Source organism: Nilaparvata lugens, chromosome 5, assembly GCF_014356525.2.
Source record: "Nilaparvata lugens isolate BPH chromosome 5, ASM1435652v1, whole genome shotgun sequence".
NCBI lineage: Eukaryota > Metazoa > Arthropoda > Insecta > Hemiptera > Delphacidae > Nilaparvata > Nilaparvata lugens.
This window is the reverse complement of record NC_052508.1, coordinates 73,813,448-73,837,606: the sequence shown is the minus strand read 5'-3', so window position 1 is coordinate 73,837,606 and position 24,159 is coordinate 73,813,448.

Sequence of the window (24,159 nt, the reverse complement as noted above, 5' to 3'; positions counted from 1 at the left end):
TTCACTTGACAACACACTTACTTACTTTATTCTCAATTGTAGTGAAAACAGTTACTGGACCAAGTAAGTAGAGTAGAGTTAGCTCGGTAGAGTTAATTTATTAAAAAGTGTTGACATTTTTAGGTTAGTTCTGTTCACTTGACAACACACTTTACTTACTATTATCAATTATAGTGAAAACAGTTACTCGACCAAGTAAGTAGAGTAGAGTTAGTATGCCAGTTACTCGACCACTAACTCTACTAGTGAAAACCAGGCTCATCTAATGATAACAGTTTCTAGATTACAAAGTACCATAAACCACAAATCGATAATAACGGTTCATGTGAAAATTCATTCCCTCAGTTATTTCATTTGGTGGTTCAAGTAGAATACATAACTTTTGTACGGCGTATACACACTGTGGGGTAGTAGCATATATATGTCACCATGATCCTATCAGTAGAGAACTGATTGCTTATTTGCCTGATGTAAACATGGGACTAGTTATGCGAATATACAGAGAACGCCGATTTGTTTACTGAGCGTTTTCACAAACCGTAAACTCTACAAACACTCACCGTCTCTCTCACTCACACTAGCTCACCATCTCTCTCGCACTTATTTTGTCGCATATCATACATTTGCACATCCACACACACACACGCACACATAGTATATCGCATCAAGATACACTCACTCACACATACACACACACACACGAAGTAAGTGCACTTACGAACACATCCCAGTCGATATAATGGAAAATCGATGCTCTTTGTTCAACATATTCAAAGAATGGCAGACTATCATGATAATTCTCTTGAATGAACCAATTTCCAATAATGTATCAATATTTGATAATGTAGGGTTTGAAGAGCGTCCATTATTGTTATTATGATTGAGGTAGCCTTATGATGATGACTGGAAGGTTTATCAGCCAGACTGATGAATACTACTTTGTTCCTTCAAATTGTCTTTTTTTTGACTTGATAATGGCATCATATAGCCGAAACATGTTGTGACTGAAAAGTTTGGAAAAGTGTACTTGGATTTCTATTTTTATTTATAACACATTCCTTCATCTATTTCTAAAGACGAGAAAGATTTAAACAATAAAAAGTATTTAAAAAAATGTATTAGTCTGTTTAAGACCATAGCAATTACGTAAACTTGACAACTTTCATTTTTCATTTAAATTCTAGAAATTAGAAAACAATTCCTAGAATACTCAATCTGAAAATTAGTGCCGGTTGCACAGAAGCAGGTTGAATTTTATTTTGAATGAAAAAGACTGAGAAATTGTCAAAAAACCACAGATTTATTGATACTTAGATCAGTCAAACTCTGATAAACTAAAACTAAATACAAGAGCAGCAGAGTTTATACTAGTAGGCGAGTACTGCTATTGGTCAAGGGCATGAACGCCTGCCATTGGCCCAGCTAGATAGTCTCCTCCCACTCAACGGTGTCACAAAATGGCAGCTTAAGCAACAGACACGCCATGATAACAAAATTTACTTTCAGTACAGAATAGGAACCAATAAAACAAGAAAAAGAATGTGAAAGATTATAAAACAAATATGTAAATGGTAAAACTATTGACTAATGTATGCTTACAATTCTATGATATAACCAAATTTTATCGAAATTTTATTCGTGATTGATTCCGCGAGAACCAATCAGAGAAGCCGTCATCTCAAAAAAACATTCTTCTGGCTTTTGAATGGTTAACGTTGAGATATCTCCAATGTCAAGGAAATAGAATATCTAATAACTAGCGAAAACTTAATGATTTGCCTCTCCTTTCGAAGACAAACTACAGACCCGGATTGATGAAATGGTCTATAGTGAGGTCCTAGTTATAATTTTGCAGTGTTTGATTAGCAATGATATTGCTATTCTTGTCTATCATTCAACAAAGTGGATAGCGCTATCTCTTTCTCACTTTTCCATGTTACCAGATCAGCTTTCAACAATGAAGATTTATCAATATTGATTAACAAAGAATTTTATTTCAATCATGGAAATTGATTATGTAATTATTGAAAAATATAATTACTTGCTTAATAGAATATAATTCGCGCTATCTCTTTCTCCGTTTGTCCTGTTGTCAGATCGTCTTTCAAAGATGTAAAAATAATAATTTATCAACAAAATATTCCATCTTGATTATGAAAATTTATCATGAATATATTGAAAAATATAATTTATTGCTTGATAAAATATAATAGATTATTTTGAACGAAAATGAAAAATTAATATTACATCAATAAACCTGTATCAGCTATCGTCTATAGAAGGCATTGACAAGACAGTGTATCGGCAACGTTGTTCTCCTATCTTTGTCCACTGTTATTACAACGTGGACTTAACTATAGAGTAATAATTATGTGAATTTAACAACTTTCATTTTCATATACTTCTTAGAATTTCAATCCACAACATAAAAAATCCTCAGAATACTCAATCTAAACATAAAGTGCAGGTTGCACATAAGGCAATCAGATTTAAATCGTGATCACTGCCACAGGCATGTAAAAAATTATACATTTTTTCACATGAATATCAATCAACCTTACCAACTCTTAATAAATTTTCTGATTTCATTCATACTAGTATTTCTGAGAACAGTAGACCTCACGCAGTATTCTCATCCACAAGTACCTGATTGAAACTATAGACCTTATGGAAATACAGCAATAGACTGACTTCTCCACACATCTGTGTAATCACTTGTCAGCTGATTTATGATGAATAATTTCTATAGTCTGATTTATACTCTAATATTGGCGTATGAAGGGGGCTCCTTTTTCCTTTTATATTATCCTTGAAATGCAAAATTTCCAAAAACCTTGTATATACGTCGACGCGCAATTAAAAAAGGAACATACCTGTCAAATTTCATGGAAATCTATTACCGCGTTTTGCCGTAAATGCACAACATATAAACATTCAAACATTAAAAGAAATGCCAAACCGTCGACTTGAATCTTAAACCTCACTTCGCTCGGTCAATGATTGTTGGAAAAATTACGTGATACCTATCCAAGAATGGGCATTTGAAGACGATCTCGCAACAGAGCAAAGCAAGAAAGAGATAGCTTTATCCGCTTTGTTTAATGATGGACAAGGATAGCAATACCATTGCTAAACAAACACTGCCATTATAACGTGGACCTCTCTATAGTCGGCCTACACATTGCAATCAGTTGCACCCTGTATAGTCGTCTAATTACTCGTACTAATCAGTCTGTTTATCATATTGCTCCCAACGGTACATATGTTGTTGACGCATGCGCAGAACCGACGAAACCCAACAGGTTGGTCGTCTAATAACGGAATTAATGTACGTCTCTGGCCTCCGTAGATTAGAGACCTCCACTGGACAGGTGTAAAAAGCTCAAATCCTACTTCATTATGTATGTATATCTGTGTATTGAATCGGCTCTTGTATATGTATGTATTTGCAGATGTACTGTAGTCTATAGTGAGGTCCACGTTATAATGGCAGTGGAGAAAGATAGAAAGCAACGTTGCCGGACCTCTGTCTTGTCAATACCTTCTATGGACGGTAGCTGATGTAATGTTAATGTTACAGCTGTTTATTGATGTAATGTTAACTGTAATGTAATGTAATGTAATGTAATGTAATGTAATGTAATGTAATGTAATGTAATGTAATGTAATGTAATGTAATGTAATGTAATGTAATGTAATGTAATGTAATGTAATGTAATGTTAACTGTTCAATCTCGTTTAAAATTATCAAATATATTTCATTGAGCAAGAAATCATATTTTTCAATAAATTCATAATGAATCTACATAAGGAAATTACTGAGATATTGCAATTATTCAAATGCTAATGAATTAATTATAATTATCAAATGAAAATCCAAATTAAATGCTGTAAATGTTCCCAGGCTGACAAATAATTTTTAAATATAGCGCTCATCGAATTTCCATCCAGCTGTTCATCTTGTTGTCAATACTTGCAGGAGCAGAAGTCTTCGGGGTGATTTACAGCATTTAATTGGGATATTTATTCAATAATAATAATAATAATAATGAATTTACATAATTGAGATGGAATATTTTGTTAATCAATCATTAATTCTACATTGTTGAAAGACGATCAGGCAACAGAGGAAAGCAAAAAAGAGATAGTGATATCCGCTCTGTTGAATGATAGTCGAGGATAGCAGTACCATTGCTAATCAAACACTGCCATTATAACTTTGACCTCACTATAGCCGTTCTTGCTACTGTCATAGTTTTGATCTACTTCTATTACTTTCCTTGCCCTTTTACCATAGTTAAGGGAAATTGCTCTCCGAGAAAATTAAGGTACCCCAATTTCTAAATTTCTATACGTTCCAAGGTCCCCTGAGTCCAAAAAAGTGGTTTTTGGGTGTTTGTGTGTGTGTGTGTGTGTGTGTGTGTGTGGGGTGTGTGTGTGTGTGTGTGTGTGTGTGTGTGTGTGTGTGTGTATGAGTGTATGTGCGTCTGTGTACACGATATCTCATCTCCCAATTGACGGAATGACTTGAAATTTGGAACTTGAGGTCCTTCCACTATAAGGATCCGACACGAGCAATTTCGATCAAATGCAATTCAAGATGGCGGCTAAAATGGCGAAAATGTTGTCAAAAACAGGTTTTTTCGTGATTTTCTCTGAAATGGCTTCAACGATTTTGATCAAATTCATACCTAGAATAGTCATCGATAAGCTCTATCAACTGCCACAAGTCCCATATCTGTAAAAATTTCAGGAGCTCCGCCCATCAATGCAGATAGATTCCCAATTATCAGGCTTCAGATACAATTGAAACAAAAAAAATCAAGTGGAGTAGATTGAGCATGAAAATCTTTACAATCAAATGTCAGTAACATTTTCACCTAAAATTGAAAATAAGCTCGAAATTCGAGAAAATTTGATTATCCAATTGCAAACTGTTGGCAACTGTTGATTCTATTAAATCATTTACTATGAAGAGATTACAGACCTCATGTGTCTACAGTTTTATTGTCCTGTCACTAGCTGGATCAGATCTTTGTATAGTAGACTTGAGATGCGCGTGAACACTGGCGTCAGGTGATCAGTTTTCATAACGGCAAGGAAAGTTGTGTGAGTGCGCCACACCAGATTTTTTTTGCTGGGAAGAGACTCTCTGAATATGTAAAGCGGGTTGCATACACAGCGCCTTGTCATGATAGTGAGGTTTATGTTATAGCATGTATGTCATGTTCATGTTAATAGCAGTGGAGAAAAATACGAGAATAACGTTGCCGAACCTCTGTATTGTCAATGCCTTCTATAGACGGTAGCTGATACAGGTTTATTGATGTAATATTAACTGCTCATTCTCGTTTAAAATGATCAATTACACGGAGTGATTCAAAAATGACTTTACAACTTTGAAAATTCATTCAAATCCCATTACACAAGGTACAGAGCTGGTTTTGGTGTTGTTATAAAGAGAAAAATAGGAGAACAACGTTTCCGATCCTCTGCCTTGTCAATGCCTCCTATGGACGGTAGCTGATACAGGATACAGGTTTATTGATGTAATATTAACAGTTCATTCTCGTTTAAAATGATCAATTATACCGGGTGATTCAAAAATGACTCTACAACTTTGAAAATTCATTCAAAACTCATTAAACAAGGTACAGAGCTGGTTTTGGTGTTGTTATAAAGAGAAAAATAGGAGAACAACGTTGCCGATCCACTGCCTTGTCAATGCCTCCTATGGACGTAAGCTGATACAAGTTCACTAATGTAATATTAACTGTTCATTCTCGTTTAAAATGATCAATTATACGGAGTAATTCAAAAATGACTTTACAACTTTGAAAATTCATTTAAATCTTATTAAACAAGGTAAAGAGCTGGTTCTGGTGTTGTTATAAAGGAAAACACTCCAAGTTTTTCCACCTTGAACTAAATATGTTTTTTGTGACTTCTGTTGGTTATCCTACAGACAAGTTTTTTCCACCTTGAACTAAATATGTTTTTTGTGACTTCTGTTGGTTATCCTACGGACATCCCTTCAATAGTCGATTCCTTCCCAGAAATCAGTGGATTGGCCGCCAATTGCATGGCCCCTCGTTACCCAGACCTAACACCGCAGGATATTTTCTTGGGGGGTCTCATGAAAGATATGGTGTACGTACCTCCTTTGCCAGCTACTCTACCTGAACTTAGAGCAAGGATTTGCGCTGCTGTTGAGCAAGTTACACCTGGAATGCTAGTGCGAGTCTGGGGAGAAATCGACTATCGCTGGGATGTCTGCAGGATAACAAATGGAGTCACATAGAACATATTTAGATCAAGGTAAGAAAAATTGAAGTGTTTTCCTTCAAAACAACACCAAAACCAGCTCTGTATCTTGTTTAATAAGATTTATATGAATTTTCAAAGTTGTAAAGTCATTTTTGAATCACCCTATTGTATCAAACAAGAAATCATATTTTTCAATAATTTCTTAATGAATTTTCATAATTGATAGTTCAAGGTAAAAAAACTTGAAGTGTTTTCCTTTAAAACAACACCAAAACCAGCTCTGTATCTTGTTTAATAAGATTAATATTAATTTTCAAAGTTGTAAAGTCATTTTTGAATCACCCCATTGTATCAAGCAAGAAATCATATTTTTCAATAATTTCTTAATGAATTTTCATAATTGGGATAGAATAGTCAATCTAAATTTGTCAATCAATCTTTATTCCCACATTGTTAAGAAACGATCTGACAACAGAGGGAAGCGAGAAAGAGATAGCACAATCAGCTCTGTTGAATGATAGACAAGGATATCAGTATTATTGCTGGTCAAACACTGCCATTATAACGTGCACCTCACTATATATCTGTGTTTTGGAGAGACTCATGTATTTCCTGAATACCTGTGTATTGAAGAGACACGTATGTATTATATACTTGTCCATATATAAAACACGTATATATATAATAGATGTATGTATTTGCAGATGTATAACGATATCATGAGTTCCTGAATGTATACTTGTATATATATATAATACACGTATATATATAATGGATGTATGTATTTGCGGATGTATAAGGATATCATGGGGTGCCTGAATGCATGTAGCGGATGTATGATAAACATGTAATCAAGTCTGCTTTGAATGGACTTGTTAGCCATTCGGTTTTGCTCCATTGTAAGCTCCAGGTTTGGAAGTCATTCCAGTTCAGTGCTATAATTATGATTGGCGTGTATGTTCAAGGGATGTGATAATAATTAATTATTACCATAAAGAAAATATAGCATAAGAAGATATTCTTAATTCTTCATTGATTGATACAATAAGTACATCATAAAAATTATAGGGAGAGAAAAAATAAGGTAACCTTGTGCTATTCCTCTCCCAAATTTAGATAAGGTTACACATAGTCCGAAATAGGTTGAGTCTTGTAGTTGTTTACTCCACAAAATTTTCAGTCCTCAATTTTTTTCAAGGGCTGTGATGATAATTAATTATTACCATACAGAAAAGATAGCATAAGAAGATACTCTTAGTTCTCTATTGATTCATACAATAAGTATATCATCAAAGATTATAGGAAGAGAAAAAATAAGGTAACCTTGTGCTATTCTTCTCCCAAATTTGGATAAGGTTACACATAGTCCGAAATAGGTTATGAGCCAGTTGCACGTACGTCTGTTAAATATGGACATTAACGCCGATTAACATATCAGCGTTAGTTTTACGGATTCATTTCTGTTCCACAAAGATCAGTTAGTTTTAAATTCCGAATACGTTTCCAGGTTAACTAACCAAGATTTTAACGGTTTCACATTCCGGCAACATTGTAATTTATCCGACAGTGATGTTATTAGAATTTTTATTCTAAACAAATGGAAAAAAGTGAGGTTATGTTATTGAAGCGGTGACTATTCATTACGCATGCGCCATGAAAATGTTCTGTATGTCGCCAGTGTTGTGCTATCTGCAAACGAACAAGATCGAAAACTAACCTCAAAAATCAGAATCTACTATTTTGAATGCTAATATCATCTGAATACTCTTCTCTATTTCATTAACGGACAAGCCGTCAGGCTCCCTTCGCTCGCCATATCCGTCTAGCCAGGGGGCTTCGCCCCCTGGACCCCCGACTGGATCGTCCAAGGATGAGATCAGCCGGCTCGCTTCGCTCGCCTGCATCTTTCATTTGAGCATTTTTATCATATGTTAGGACGTCCAGTCGGGGATCCAGACTAAAAGTCTGGCTAAACGGATACGGCGAACGAAGCGAGCCGGACGGCTAGTAATTTTATATTCCCAGGGATAGCTCTGATTGAAGTAACAGTGCCCAATCAATTTTTCCGCGATAAATGCATTTCAATCTTCAACTTGGTGCCAACCTAACAAAGTCAACCCAACTTAATGCCAACCTGACAAAATTATTAATTTAGTTACCAGTTAACAACTGTTTCGAGAGGTACTCTCTATAGATTATAGTTCTATATTAACATATGGTATGGACATTTTTCAATTATAATTAAGAGAATAAGAAGAATATACATGCTAAAAGACGAACTTCAAACCCTTAAAAACCATCCTTAGAGTTTAAATATTGCCAAAAGATTTCGTAGTGCGCCTCTAAAGGGCCAACTGAACAACCTACCAAATTTGAACGTTTTTGGTCCGGTAGATTTTTAGTTCTGCGAGTGAGTGAGTCAGTCAGTGAGTGAGTGTTATTTCGCTTTTATATATAAAGATGAAATTCATTCATATATTCAGCTAATACTTTGAATTCTGTAGTTTTTTTCACCAAAAACTAATTTTGGAAGACAGCTATCAGTAGGTACCTAATCGGCGTTAGTTGGATTTAATTCCCAGTGAATAGACTGTTAAAATTTTTTCAAATCGATTAGTTTAATCGGCGTTATCGCTCGAAATTTCTCTTTTGTGCAACCAAAATGCATCGGTTAGCGCTAATTTCAATTTAAGTATAACATTTTATTGCGATTAACCGTTAACCGACGTACGTGCCGACTTAACCGACGCACCGGGTAAGTCTTGTAGTTGTTCACTTCACAAAATTTCCAGACCTTATTCATTTTCACAAAGTAGACTTCCAAATTTATATTAATTTCACTTCAAATCTATTCCAGTTGAATTGATGGAAATGTGAAAATTGTTTAATTCCTTGTACTGTTTGGAAAATGACAATGTCAATTTTTCCATAATCCTGATGATAAAATGTTGAGTTAGCTCAGCCTAGATTCAAAATATAGGTTGAATTACATTTTTTTAATATTCATTCATACGATATGTACATCATCAAAATGATAGGGAGAGAAAAAATAAGGTAACCTTGTGCTATTCCTCTCCCAAATTTAGATAAGGTTACACATAGTCCGAAATAGGTTAAGTCTTGTAGTTGTCCACTTCACAAAATTTTCAGTCCTTAATTATTTTCACAGGGTGGTTTTTCAAATTTAGATGCTTCGAAGCCAAACGTAGAAGAAATATTTCACGTTATTATCTCTGAAATAGGAAATTCTCTCATATTAGAGAAATAATTTTGAAGAAACATCATATTTCAAAAGCACAACTGACAGTCCATAAGGCGTTTATTATCCAAACTTCACTGCTAAAGCCGATTACTGTGAACTACTGTCGACGATTATTGTCCATGGCCGGGTGGGAGTGAATGAACAGCACAGTGTAAGAGAAAATACCAGCATCAGAAAAAAACGTGGGACTATAGAGCACGTAAACTTAACAAACTTTCATTTCTTCCACTTTTCATTTCTTATTTACTTCCTAGAATTTCATTGAACATTTCTAGAATACTCAATCTGAACATAAAGGCCCGGTCGCACAAAAGCCTGTTAAATTTCAACCGTGTTTAACTCTACGAGAACCGATCAGAGAAGGCGTTTTTGAAAAGACGGCTTCTCTGAAAGGTTCTCGTGGATTTAATCTCGGTTAAATTTTTACCGGCTTTTGTGCAACCGGCACTTAGTGGACTATATCGGCTTGAGCCGATACAGTGGAATATGGAACATAACCGCCATATATCTTTTTAGCCTGAGATTTGAACAGACGAGCGAGTAATTTTTCTGAACAAAGATTAGCAAAGATCTGGATTAAGTCAGTCTTTAAGCTCAAAACTCATGAGACCTAACAGTGGATTCATACAGTTGTGGCATAATAATTTATGATTCTTCTCATGATATGTCGGGTTGTCTGCCCTTATGTGTTTTATGCTCCAGAATTTGTGCTCCAGCTCTATGCTGGTTTGATTAAAATCAAGCCTGTTGCATGCAAATTATTATTCTAATGCTACCTTTCCTCCATGGTGTCTGTGACATTTCATTTTATTCTCTATTGATTGATACAATAAGTACATCATCAAAAATGATAGGGAGAGGAAAAAGGTAACCTTTTGCTATTCCTCTCTCAAATTCAGATATGGTTACAAGTAGTCCGAAATAGGTCAAGTCTAGTAGTTTATCACTTTACAAAATTTTCAGTTGTTAATTATTATCACAAAGTAGATTTTTTAATTTTTTATTATTTCACTTCGTATTATATTCCAGTAAAATTGATGAAAATGTGAAAATTGTTAAATTCCTTGTACAGCTTGGAAAATTAAAAATTATTTTTTCATATCCTGATGATAAAAATGTTGAATTATCTCAGCCTAGATTCAAAATATAGGTTGTATTACTTTCTCAAATGATATTCTTGCAGAATGCATCACAGTTATTTGCACAGAATTGAAGTGAAAGAAGAAGACGTAGAAGAAGAAGAAGAAGAAGAAGAAGAAGAAGAAGAAGAAGAAGAAGAAGAGAAGAAGGAGAGGAGAAAAAGAAGAAGAAGGAGGAGAAAAAGGAGAAGAAGAAGAAGAAGAAGAAGAAGGAATAGAAGAAAAAGAAGAAGAAGAAGAGGGAGAAGAAGAAAAAGAAGAATGAGTATTCTGTCATATTATCCAGTCAATCGTGACTGGTCACATTATTCTCTATTATTTTTTGTGCGATATCAACAATTTTCTCTAGAGATCAATACAATAATACTAAAGATAGAGGAACGATAAAGTGAACAACACGATATGACAGAGAAAACAAACAGCCTCCAGGGATTGTTCAATTTCAAACAAACATCACCTCCATAATATGCCAACAATTCCAACCATTATTCTACAGATTCCCCCAGAACTCACATACAACAAGGTGAAGGGTTTTCGGAAAAGTGAATTTCTGAAAATTTTCACCTCCTATAATCTCTATTCGATCTCGTGGAAAATTTGCCTCGAGCGGTTCGAAGTTTGCTGCAACTTTTGGTTCTCAAAACAAACCGTTTGTTTTCCACATGAGGCGTATTCAAAGCGTAAAATCACGTACGAGTTTGTCAGTTCATATACTTTCAGCGGGTGAGCTATTTATAGTGTTGGACTTTTCACATATGCCATGGAAAATGGAGTACGTTGCGACGTTGGAAGTTGTAAAGTTCTAAATTTGAAAATCTACTTTGTGAAAATAGGATTGGAAATACTATCGTGAAGTGAACACTCACAAGACTTAATGTGTAACCTTATCTGAATATTGGAGAGGAATAAAACAAGGTTACTTTATTTTTTCTCTCTCTATCATTTTGGTAGAGAGTTAGTGGGGAGGATATTTTTAATATTCTTTCCGAAGAATGGACATTGATATGTCCAAAGCTCCGCCAATTTATGTAGATGCATAACAATATAATTATCTATAGTTATTATATTACAAATTACTTTTTCATATCATATACAGTTCAATAATTATTTTCTTAGTCTATATTATGTAGATTCATCTATAATTTTGCTGTACTGTAAGCTATTGTATATAAGTGTATAAGCCAGTATATATTGTAATCTACATAAATAAAGTGCTCAATAATCAATCAATCAATCATTTTGATCATTCACATTTTGAATGAATCAATGAAGAATGAAGTTGTGTTAATATTGGTGGAGGGAAAGTTGAATCTCCCAGTTTCATTGTTTGGTGTGGTACAACATATAGATATTCTCAAGACATCATACAATTTGAAAAATACAAGAAGATAAAAACTGAAAGAAATATACAATCAATATGAAAGAATACTTGATAATCACTGAAGTAATCGTGAACAATAATAATCGATTATGAGAATAATCATTAAACTAAATATTAATAGAATCGATAATAGATGGAGAAAGGAAAGAACTGAGAAAGAGAGAATGTCTATGTAAAACCAAAAATAGAAGGAATTGATTAATTGAATAATAATAAAATTGATGCATTTTGGAGTTGCTGAATTCAAATTAAATCAAATCAAATTGGTCCAAAATTATCCATGATAACAGGGTACCCAAAATTCAAATCATACAACAACGTTACATCTTCTGCAAACAAATAATAATCTTCTCTCCATATAAAAATGAATATTTCTGTTTGTGTGTCAGTTTGTTTGTTCCCTATAGACTCGAAAACTACTTGACAGAACTGCATGGAACTTCGGAAATATGTTGTGATGATATTGGGATGGTTTCTGACCAGAAATTTTGATGGGGAGGCTGATAATAATATTATATATGAATTCATTTAACAGACCTATGTTTTCGAAATTGTCGGCCGAGCGGCTAACGTAGAACGGGAAGATCATCATGATTCAATATCATGTTGTGATAAAATGATTTAGCATCTAAACTCACCAGCTGTAATAAACACGTCACTCTGTGATAAAGTTGCTTACTGGTATTAAAACGGTAGTTGCAAGTACATAGGAAGTCCGTATTGAGATGTAAATAAAAAAAAATTGATTGTCGGATAAATTTCATGATTCACCAAATAAAGTCAAGTGTGACATGAGATACATTGACTTTTTGGCTGTACAAAGTTCGCCGGGTAAGCTAGTCATAAATAAAACTTACAGATTAAATTAAATAATAAATCGTAATATCTGAATCTAACTGCAAAATATCGTAGTTATAGAAAATACAACATTATTTCTTCAATGAACTTCATGAAAACTCTCTACAAAGGCAAAGCCTGTGTGTGGAAGAGGAATTAATGATGAGTGGAATTCATTTCTCAGCAGATACTTGATTATGTATTTACATAGGTACTAAAATAATAAACCTCATTCCAAATCACTTTCTCATGGACAATAAGATCAGCGGAAAAATTAAACTGGATATAAAAAACTGGACATACAGTAATTTCGTCTTCCATTTAGATATGACTCGAGATTTCTGCTCCAGCACTGTTTTTCATTTTTCAGTGGACTCGCTTACCTCTATTTTGAGTACCTATTCCTCTGTTTTCTTCCTTCCACCAATTTCCCCCTTCCCTTTTTTCCTCATTACTTTTCTTCTCTTCTTTGCCTGCCTATTACATGGGAAACCATAGTTGCCTAGGTATCTTCCTCTCTTTTTTTCTCTTCTCCAACACACTCAAACACAAAGCCCATGGTTTTTTTTATTTGTAACATTTTATTCTTCTTCTTCACTTCAAGGATTAGGTTTGTTAAAGAACCTGTTCCGGCACCCATCTTTTCCTCGGTCTTCCCACGTCTCTTTTCCCAGTAGGTTTATAGCATTTAGCCTCCAAAGGTATTCGTCCAGGAGGCATTCTATTCAAATGACTGCACCAATTCATTCTGTTTTGAATGATTTTTTCATGTAAAGGTGTAACAGATAAAGCTCTTCTTATCTCCTCATTTCTGATTCTATCTGCTTCATTTCTGCCGCTTGAATCTTGCTGTCTACTCTACGTGTGTGGATCCAATTCTCACTTCCGTAAAGCAGTGTTGGTACAGCGATGGTATTGAAGAATTTGATTCTAGTATCCTGCCTTGTTTTATTTTTGAGGTTTCTATGAATATTGCCACATATTCGTTGGAACTTTGATACTTTGTTATGAATATCATTATCTGTATCATAGGTTACATCATTGCCAAGATAATTGAAATTTTTCACCAGTTCTATTATCTTCCCATTCAATTCTATCTTGGTTCTGGATGGATATTTACCTTTGAAAGCCATTGATTTTGTTTTCTTAGTTGATATCTTCAAATTATATTTCTGAGAAACTCTGTCCAGCATAAACATCGCTTTCTGTAAGGCGTCCTCATTCTCTTGAATTATTGTAAGGTCATCTGCATACATGATTGAGTTAACAGATGTATGGGCTGATAGCTGTATACCTGAGTCAGTCAAATTTTTCCATGTTCGAAACATTTTATTGTGTTTCGTAATTCTTTGTAATTTTGTTTTGTCTTGTTTTGTGTGTTTTTGATAAATTGAAATTGGAATGTTAAAATGAATTCGAAGCGATAAATTTCCAAGATTCATCTTCAAGGATGAATCTTGAAATGCGTGGAGTGGTGAGAACTGAAACCAAATCCGATTTGAGCGGATTTTGCACAACATATTATTCAACATGCTTCGTAATTCTTTGTAATTTCGTTTTGTCTTGTTTTGTGTGCTTTTAATAAATTGAAATTGAAATGTGAAAATGAATTCGAAGCAATAAATTTCCAAGATCTATCTTCAAGAATAAATCTTGAAATGCGTGAAGTGGTGAGAACTAAAACCAAATCCGATTTGAGCGGATTTTGCACAACATATTATTCAAGATGTCTGATGAACAGTGCGAATTATGTTCAACCCCAGCCTGGCAGACTACAACTCTGCATTACTGAATACACTAAATTCTGACAGTAACATGTACAAACTCAGCCCAGTTTACTCGAAAGATAAATTATTATAGTGCCAGAATCTGTACTCTGCGATATACACGTATTTATCATCAACTCCAACTGTTCTGATCTTTGTGAACTTGAGAGCGATGTCATTTTAGTTCTCGTCGTAACAAAAGAATGCTCTTGCAGTTATCATGTTGTCATACGTGATTCATGCTCTTTTGTCCACAGTCTACACATTCTCAGTTCACTTGTGAAACTTATCCTGTTTTTTCTCTCTCTTTTTTGAAACTGTCTCATTTTGAACGTGAAGGGGTTCCAGGCTATTCTGTAATCTTTAGGCTCCACCTCTTGTAACAACGTAGTTTTGAGATCAAGCTTTGAAAGAATTTCGTTCAATAAAATTCAAATTCAAATTCAAATTTTATTGATTCTCAAAAAATATATAAAACACTTTCAAGACAAAAAAATATATATATAAGAATCTACACCTGCAAAGAAACCCTGTGCGCAGGTGTGAGTTGCAATATAAATGTTTTTCAAAAATATTTTTTAACAAAAATGATCCAAAACAAATTTCTTGAAAAAATACAGAATAAAAACTAGTACCTACTTAATAATAAAGAGGATACTAAGAGTAAAGGAACGGAAGAAGAAAAGACGGAAAAGGCCAAGAATAAAAAAGAAGACGAAGAAGAAGGAGGATGAAGAAGAAGAGAAAGGTAAGAGGTGGGTAAATTAATATCTGATATCGGGGCATCGAGCTTCGCTCGTTATTTATTTTTTGACTTTTGATAAACCGAACACATTTCTTTAAACGATTGGGGAAGTACCAACAGGCACAGACCAAAACTGTTTTTTCCCCGAATTTTGATTTATACTCTATAAATAGTCCAGAAAGTAGGTTATGTTCATACACTTGAATTCAGGTTCAATTTTCTGTTCAAACATTTGAAAACAAAAAAAATATAGTTTAGATTATATACAAACCAAATTGAATAAGAAAATAACACTCACTAATCACTTGAAATTGTCAAATAATGATCAAATTTGAAAATTATGATATACCCTAGTTTGGGAGGACAATCATGTCATGTCAACAAATAAGATTATGTTGATCAAATCGATTAAAAATTGTCTAGCTAGATAAAAATTTTCGCTGATTGATTATGATTACACAGCTGGAAATAATTCTGTCTCTCTCCCACACAGGCACACGCACTTTCTGTTATCGAGAGACGACGAAATTATCATCTGTTTTCCAAGGATGAATTATCATTTCAATGTCGTTCAGCGAGTTTTCCAAAGAATGAGACCTAGTGCAATCGAAGCTTTATATCATAGACCTACAATGTTCCAAATTACGTGGAAATTGGAGGAACCGTTTTCGAGATATGTTAAACATAAATAACCAGATATAAAAATAGCTAGATATAAAATTAACCAGATATAAAATTAACCAGGTATGTAAATACAGAAATTGCTTGCTTAGTATAATAGGATATTGAATCATCTTACTACTTCTTATCAAAATCCTCTCCAAACAAAAACTAATTTTTTATTCGTTTATTCATTTCATTCAACAGTCCATACATCCAAGATATTTTGAATGCGTCTGATTTCATGCTCCAGTAAACCTTGTATTTTTGTAATTCAAAAATAGCATCTTCTATTGTGAATCTGACCTCAATACTTACAATGGAATCAAAGAAATGTGGATTTCATCAGGTGAGCTCGTCATTAAATGACGTCATTGAATTTGAATTTCAGATCTTGAGCGTCTTGCTCTCATTGGAAAGTACAGGTTTTATGTATGCGTTTGGAAAGTACAGGTTTTATGTATGCGTTTGTCAAAATTATTGATCAATGTAAAAAAACAAGTTCAAGATATAGTTTATAGATATTAACACTATTATTGTTTAATTCATCATTCCTTAGTTAGAAATATTGCTTATTTGAATTAATTGTAATCCATTGCATTTGTGATGTAAAGTTGAAATGTTTGTACTTTGTGGAAATAAATTTGAATTCGAATTTGAAAAAAAATATCCCACTTTCACAATCCCAACATCAAATAAATGATCGGAAGAGAATCAACGGGATGAAGCCAAAACTGTTTTTCTCTAATTCTGGTAATAAAATGGTCTGAAAATTAGCAGATAGAAATGAAATATCAAACACCTCTAATGATAATCACAAAAATTGACAATCCTTATATCTGAAAATTTTGTGAAATTAACAACTACAATACTTAACCTATTTCGGACTATGTGTAACCTTATCTAGATCTGGGAGAGGAATAGCACAAGATTACCTTATTTTTCGTTCCCTATCATTTTGATGATGAACTTATTGTATGAATCAATCAATATTGTGAACTAAAACTTTTGAATCCAGGTTAATCAGAAAGGTGATCAGAAAGGTTAATCATGAATGAATCAAGGTTATAGCGAGCTTCAAGCTTTCTCCAATGTTGTACTCTATTGATTAATATAACAAGTAAATTATCAAAAATGCAAGGGATAGAAAAAATAAGGTAACCTTGTGCTATTCATTTCCAAATTTAGATAAATTACACATAGTCCAAGATATGTTAAGTTGCTCACTTCACAAAATTCTCAGTCCTTTACTTTCTTTACAAAGTAGATTTTTACTTTCCTTGCCCTATTACCATAGGTAAGGAAAGTATTGCTTTCCGAAAAAAATTAAGGTACCCCAATTTCTAAATTTCTATACGTTTCAAGGTCCCCTGAGTCCAAAAAAGTGGTTTTTGGGTATTGGTCTGTATGTATGTATGTATGTGTGTGTGTGTGTGTGTGTGTGTGTGTGTGTGTGTGTGTGTGTGTGTGTGTGTGAAAGAACACAAAATTGGTACCCCAATTTCTAAATTTCTATACGTTTCAAGGTCCCCTGAGTCCAAAAAAGTGGTTTTTGGGTATTGGTCTGTATGTATGTATGTATGTGTGTGTGTGTGTGTATATGTGTGTGTGTGTGTGTGTGTGTGTGTGTGTGTGTGTGTGTGTGTGTGTGTGTGTGTGTGTGTGTGTGTGTGTGTATGAGTGTATGTGCGTCTGTGTACACGATATCTCATCTCCCAATTAACGGAATAACTTGAAATTTGGAACTTAAGGTCCTTACGATATAAGTATCCGACACGAACAATTTCGATCTGATGCAATTCAAAATGGCGGCTAAAATGGCGAAAATGTTGTCAAAAAAAAAGTTTTTGACAATTTTCTCGAAAACGGCTCCAACGATTTTGATCAAATTCATACCTAAAATAGTCATCGATAAGTCATCTATCAACTGCCACAAGTCCCATATCTGTAGAAATCTCAGGAGCTTCGCCCCATCAATGCAGATAGATTCCCAATTATCAGGCTTCAGATACAATTGAAACGAAAAAATTAAGTGGAGTAGATTGAGAAAATCTCTACAATTAATGTTCAGTAACATTTTCACCTAAAATTGAAAATAAGCTTTAAATTCGAGAAATGTGATTATCCAATCGCAAACTGTTGGCAACTGTTGATTTCATTAAATCATTCACTATGAAGAGATAGCAGACCTCATGCAGTGTGTCTCCAGCGTTATTGCCCTGTCACCAGCTGGCTCAAATCTTTGAATAGTGGACTTGAGATGCGCGGGAACACTAGCGTCAGGTGATCAATTTTCATAACGGCAAGGAAAGTTGTGTGAGTGCGCCACACCAGATTTTTTTAATTCAGAAGCTCTCTCAAATTCCTTGGCTTCAACATTGTTCTGGCTCAGACAGTTCTAGCTATTGTTCACTATCGAATCACAGAAACTCCTTGTTGAAATACATAGTTCTCGTATCATCCATATTTCAGACACAATCACTCATTTCTCCCATACATTCTGTTGCCTACCTGTTTCTTACTACAATAGCAGTCGACATACCGCTATGATAGATCGGCCTACGCTCGCTAGCCTGTTGCTAACTCAAGATTAAGTGCTTCACTGGTAGCTCCCCCTCTACCACTTTATCTCTCTTTCACTCTATCCTCTTCCGACTCATCTCTCCATCTTCTTCACACCAGCTATTCATTCCTATCCTCCAGTTTCTCTGTTATCTCCATAGTTCTCCACTATGGAACAATGGTTGTCGGTGAGCTTAACTTATATGTCTTGATGTAGATCAATATTTTTCTCTTAACATCCTTGATAATGACATCACATATTAACTGCATCATAGAGTGAAGAATACTTTATTATAACTTATTTATGGAAAGATTATTTCTTTCATCTCTGCATTTAAAAGATCAATATCTCATTCCAAAATACTAGGCGTCGAATATCTAAGAATCATAGTCACTTTTCCTTATACAATTGACAATAATATGACTATTGAATGCTTTTTTGTCTTTTTTTTCCACTTTTTGTGTAGTTGATATTGTGGTAATTATTCATATTGAATGGGAAAGACCAAGAAATTGTCAAAAAATCAGTGGTTTTTTGACAATTTCTTAGTCTTTTTCATTCAATTCACTATTGAATGCATTGGTGTTGACTATTAAATGCATTGAGGCATGCAATTGATAACTCGAGGTAGCATAGTATTTCCTCTGCGTTCAACTCGGTATGCTTTTGATGATAGTAGCATATAGCTGTTCACATCAAATTATTAGCATTGTCGATACAACAACCCAAACAGACATTAGTCGTTTATATACCGATATCTCGCCGACATGACAAGACAGGACAGAATTTACTCTGATGAACAGTATTGGGGGAGACTGTGGATTATAACTGCGCGAGGTCTACTGTTCACAGATCTACTGATATAGCTGGAGCATATTGTGACTGGATAATTTAAAAATTGTACTTAGATATTCATATTCTCAATTATATTCATGAGTAGCCCTAAAAAAAAGACAAGTAATCATTGTATGAATTATGAGATATGCATTACTCCGTGTTACAATGAAATATTGAATTCATCCCAAACATCTGAATAATATAACATAGCAGGACTGAGAGAGGTTCCTATTATTTTCAAGGGAAAGTAGGATCTGAAAATACGAGCTCAGTTGGATGTATCGCTGGAAACCGTGATAAAAATAAATAAATACGAGGAGGTTGGATAGAATATGGTGGAGGCGAGATGCATTCTGAAGTGATTGTCAACGGCTTATCCCCGGAATGATGGGATTCTAAATTTAAATCCATCCCGTCAGACGTTCATGTCACGAGTGCGTTTGTGTATTCGTGTATTTTTGTGTGTTTGTGTAGTCGTGTATCTATTTGGCGCGCAGGAAATAGAATGCAAATGTTGTCGGTGACGGGGCGTGTGCGTGTGAGTGTGACGAATCAACAGGCAGCTCTCTGATGTCCAGGAAAGAGTAGGAGCGATCTTTGGAGAGAGATGATCCTGAAGTTCATACAAAACAGCTTCCAACTTGAAGGGATATACAGAGTAGAGAGGAATACTTTTTGAACACTTTCTGTAAAGTGTGAAGTTTTTAGCTCAAAAATTTCTAGTTTCATTCAAAATTTAGACTTTTTGAATAATTATTAAGTTACTGTTCTAGATTTTCTAATTTCAGATTCTAATAGTATCTATTTGATTCAAAATTCGCTCGTTTATCTAAGTATTGAAGAGTGTAAATTGTATTTTGAAAAGTGAAAGTGACATAACCAACATTTTGATTTGGACAGTATAATATAAATTGGAAATGGGACAGTTTTGGGCATGAGCCTGTTGTGCCTTTCCTCATGTTAAGTATTTCTACACAATGTGATGAATAAATGTGATGATGAATAAATACGGATGCAGCCATGGCAAAACTATAGTGAGGTCCACGTTATAATGGCAGTGGAGAAAGATAGTGGAACAACGTTGCAGATCTTCTGTCTTGTCAATGCCTTCTATAGACGGTAGCTGATACAGGTTTATTGACAAGATATTAATTGTTCATTCTCGTTTGAAATAATCAATTACATTATATTGAATAAGAAATCATATTTTTCAATAATTTCATAATGAATTTCAAAATTATTATAGAATATTCTGTAAAATGATCATCAATTCAATATTTGTAGAACATGATCTGACAACAGAGCAAAGCGAGAAAAAGATAGCGCTATCCGATTTGATGATAGACAAGGATATCAATAGCCTACAATTGCTAATCAAACACTGCCATTACACATGTACTATACGTAAATATTATCCCATTCAGTATCTTTTGTCGACTGTATTTCAAGTATCTCAACCATTATAAATAGAAATAAAAATAAAAATCCCAGTATTGAATGAAAAAGACTAAGACTAAAAAGACTAAAAAGTAAAAGAAAGTAATAACTTTTTCAGTTTATCAGAGATTGACAATGGTGTAATAACCGAAACCGGTCTTTCTTATTATCAATAAATCTGTGGTTTTTTGACAATTTCTTAGTCTTTTTCATTCGATATGAATAATTACCACAATATCAACTTCTCAACTACACAAAAAGTGAAAATCTCAGTACCCTTTTTGAATAACTTTATCACGACATATTTCAACATTGATGCCATTTTCAAGTGATATCACTTGAAAATAAAAATAAAAATCTCTGTACCCTTTTTGAATTATTTTATGTCACCTGGTCATTATGAGATAAATATATGATTCATATATATGTCCCATATGACCAGGTGACACATCACCCATCCCGCTGAAAGACTCGTCCCTGAGTCTGTAGTCAAGAGGGGAACAAAAAAATAATAATACCCGGCGCCTCCACCAATTATATGAGCAGGATGGGAACGGCGGGAGAAGCCTCCACCAAATATGTAAGCACGATGTGGAACGGCGGAAGGAGCCTTCACCAAAATATGTAAGCGAGATGTGCCTACACCAAATATATAAGGGGAAAAAACTATGATAACAAGAAAAGAACAGAATAACTAGAACTTTAATAATTAATGAATCTCTAACATATATAAATTTGAACAAAACAAGATTATTTTGATTATAAGACAATATTTGATATGAATTAATGGGGAAAACACTCACTTGCTGCTAATGAGGATTCAATGTTTGTGTCTATGAAAATTTAAGAACAAATGATTCAGTAGTCACCAACCTTTTTGAAATAGCTTCCCAGTTTGGCATCCACTGGTATTTCGCGACTTTAGTATTTTTAAAAAAAGAACAAATATTAACTGAACCAATGAATAGGCTCAGAACCCGTCTCCCCCAATAATACAATTATTTTTATACTGCCCGATCTGTGACAGAATAATTGTACTATTAAACGAACCGAAATCTAGCCTTTTTAACTGGATCAGCCGGACTTAACTCTCAGTCCTATCCAACGAGCTCACACACTGACACCCAAAAGAAAAATTTTGTGTATTAAATATAACTCAGTCAATGCCAAACATGAAGCCATTTCAAGTACATATTTTTATCTGTCGCACAAGCATCACGTTTGTTATTAAAAACAAAAGAGAAGCCACATTAATTTCGACAACAAATGAAATAAACAATCTTTCTGTCGATGACAAAAATTGTTCAAGGACAAAAACACTGTTCATTAAACTTTTACAATTTAAAACTCTAAAATCCTGATCATTATGAGATAAATATATGATTCATATATATGTCCCATATGACCAGGTGACATTTATCACAACATGATTGTTTCAACATTGATGCCATTTCCAAGTGATATCACTGTGAAGCTATAGTTATTTGTGCAACTAGTGCGCAAAGTGTCAGTTTGCTGCACCGAAAGAAACGTTTACGCCCGAGCCGTAGGCGAGGGCGGAATGGTTTCTTGAGTGCAGCAGTGGAACTTTACGCACGTATTTCACATTAAGTTTTTCCTACAGTTACCATTGAATATGAAAAGTGGGTAATTATGGGTAAAATTGCCTGAAATCCATCAAATGTTTTTCTGTGTAATTTTATTATTGATAAAAACCTTAATCCTAAAATCCTAAAGTACTCGTTGTCCTTGGTTATAATATATAATGAATAATAATTAGCGCGTTGTGCTTGGTTGCACCTCTGCTCACTATAGCAGCCACAGCAGTCACTGTTACCAACTTCATTTTGATTTTGCTGCACTGTTGCTCCATATAACCTACTAAGTATTTTGCGTTGCCATGTTGCAAATCTGGAGTGCAGAAAAATTTTTCCCGCACTAGAGCGGAAAAGTGATTCTTTGCGTTCTGTAATCAGTGCAGCAATGGCCACTTTTCAACGTAACTGTAGGAAAAAATATTGATACACTTGAAAATGGCGGCATCAATGTTGAAACATGTTGTGATAAAAGAATTCAAAAAGGGTACTGAGATTCTCATTCCTCTTTCTATTTATATTACAAGTAGTCCTATATAGAGAAGAGATCTCAACTATTCATTTCCAAAATGCACAGCGGCTCTCACATCGAAATGGTGGAGGCGGAGCCAAACTCAAGCCTACGCTTCCTATCGGCTTACTAGCCCAGTCCGTTTCCACTCCTGATTGGTTGATACGAGCCAATGCCAATCAGACACAAGCAACGGAATGAGTTTGTATCAACTGCAAGAATAGATACAAGATGAAAATCGATTATTGCAAGATTTCATGCTTTTTCAGTGGCTAAACCATTTTTCTCAGTCGATAAAAGAAGCTGTTTACTGAGTCCACAACCAATTAAAGTTGATTCCCTTCTATAAACAGTAGTAGTTGATACTTATTTTTTTATTCATTTCATTGACAATCACAAGTTTTTATTACTATGTAATATGATTGGGAGAAGACAACAGGCATAGCTCAAAACTGTCTCACCCAAATTTTCACAAAAAAAGTTTCAAAACAGAATTGAGTTAAGATTTCACTTTTTACTCCAATTTCCACTTTGAAACTAATGACAAACTGTCTTATCCCAAATTTTAACAATAAAAAGTTTCAAAACAGAATTGAGTTGAGATTTCACTTTTCACTTCAATTTCCACTTTGAAACTAATGACTGAACTGAAAATTTTCAATTTTTATATTTAAAAATTAATCAAAAACAAAAACTTCCAAATCTCTACAAATTGGAAATTTTTCGAGTAATTTTACAATATTTTGAGCAAGAAAAGAAACACAACTTCACTATTAGCACAGCTGTTCTGACAACTAGAGATTCTACCTCCCACCTCAAATAATATACTGGTTTATTGATGTTATATAAACTGTTCATTCTCATTTAAAATAATCAATTATATTTTATTGAACAAAAATTTATATTTCTCAATAATTCAATAATGAATTTTTATAATTAGGATGAAATATTTTGTTAACTAATTTTTAATTCTACATTGTTAAAAACCGATATGGCAACTGAGCAAAGCGAGAAGAGATAGCACTATCAGCTTTGTTGAATGATAGACAAGGATAGAAATACCATTGCCAATCAAACACTGCCATTATAACGTGGACCTCACTAGTGTTATATCCTGATTAGATCACGTATTACAGAATGTAGAACAAACGTATTAAAC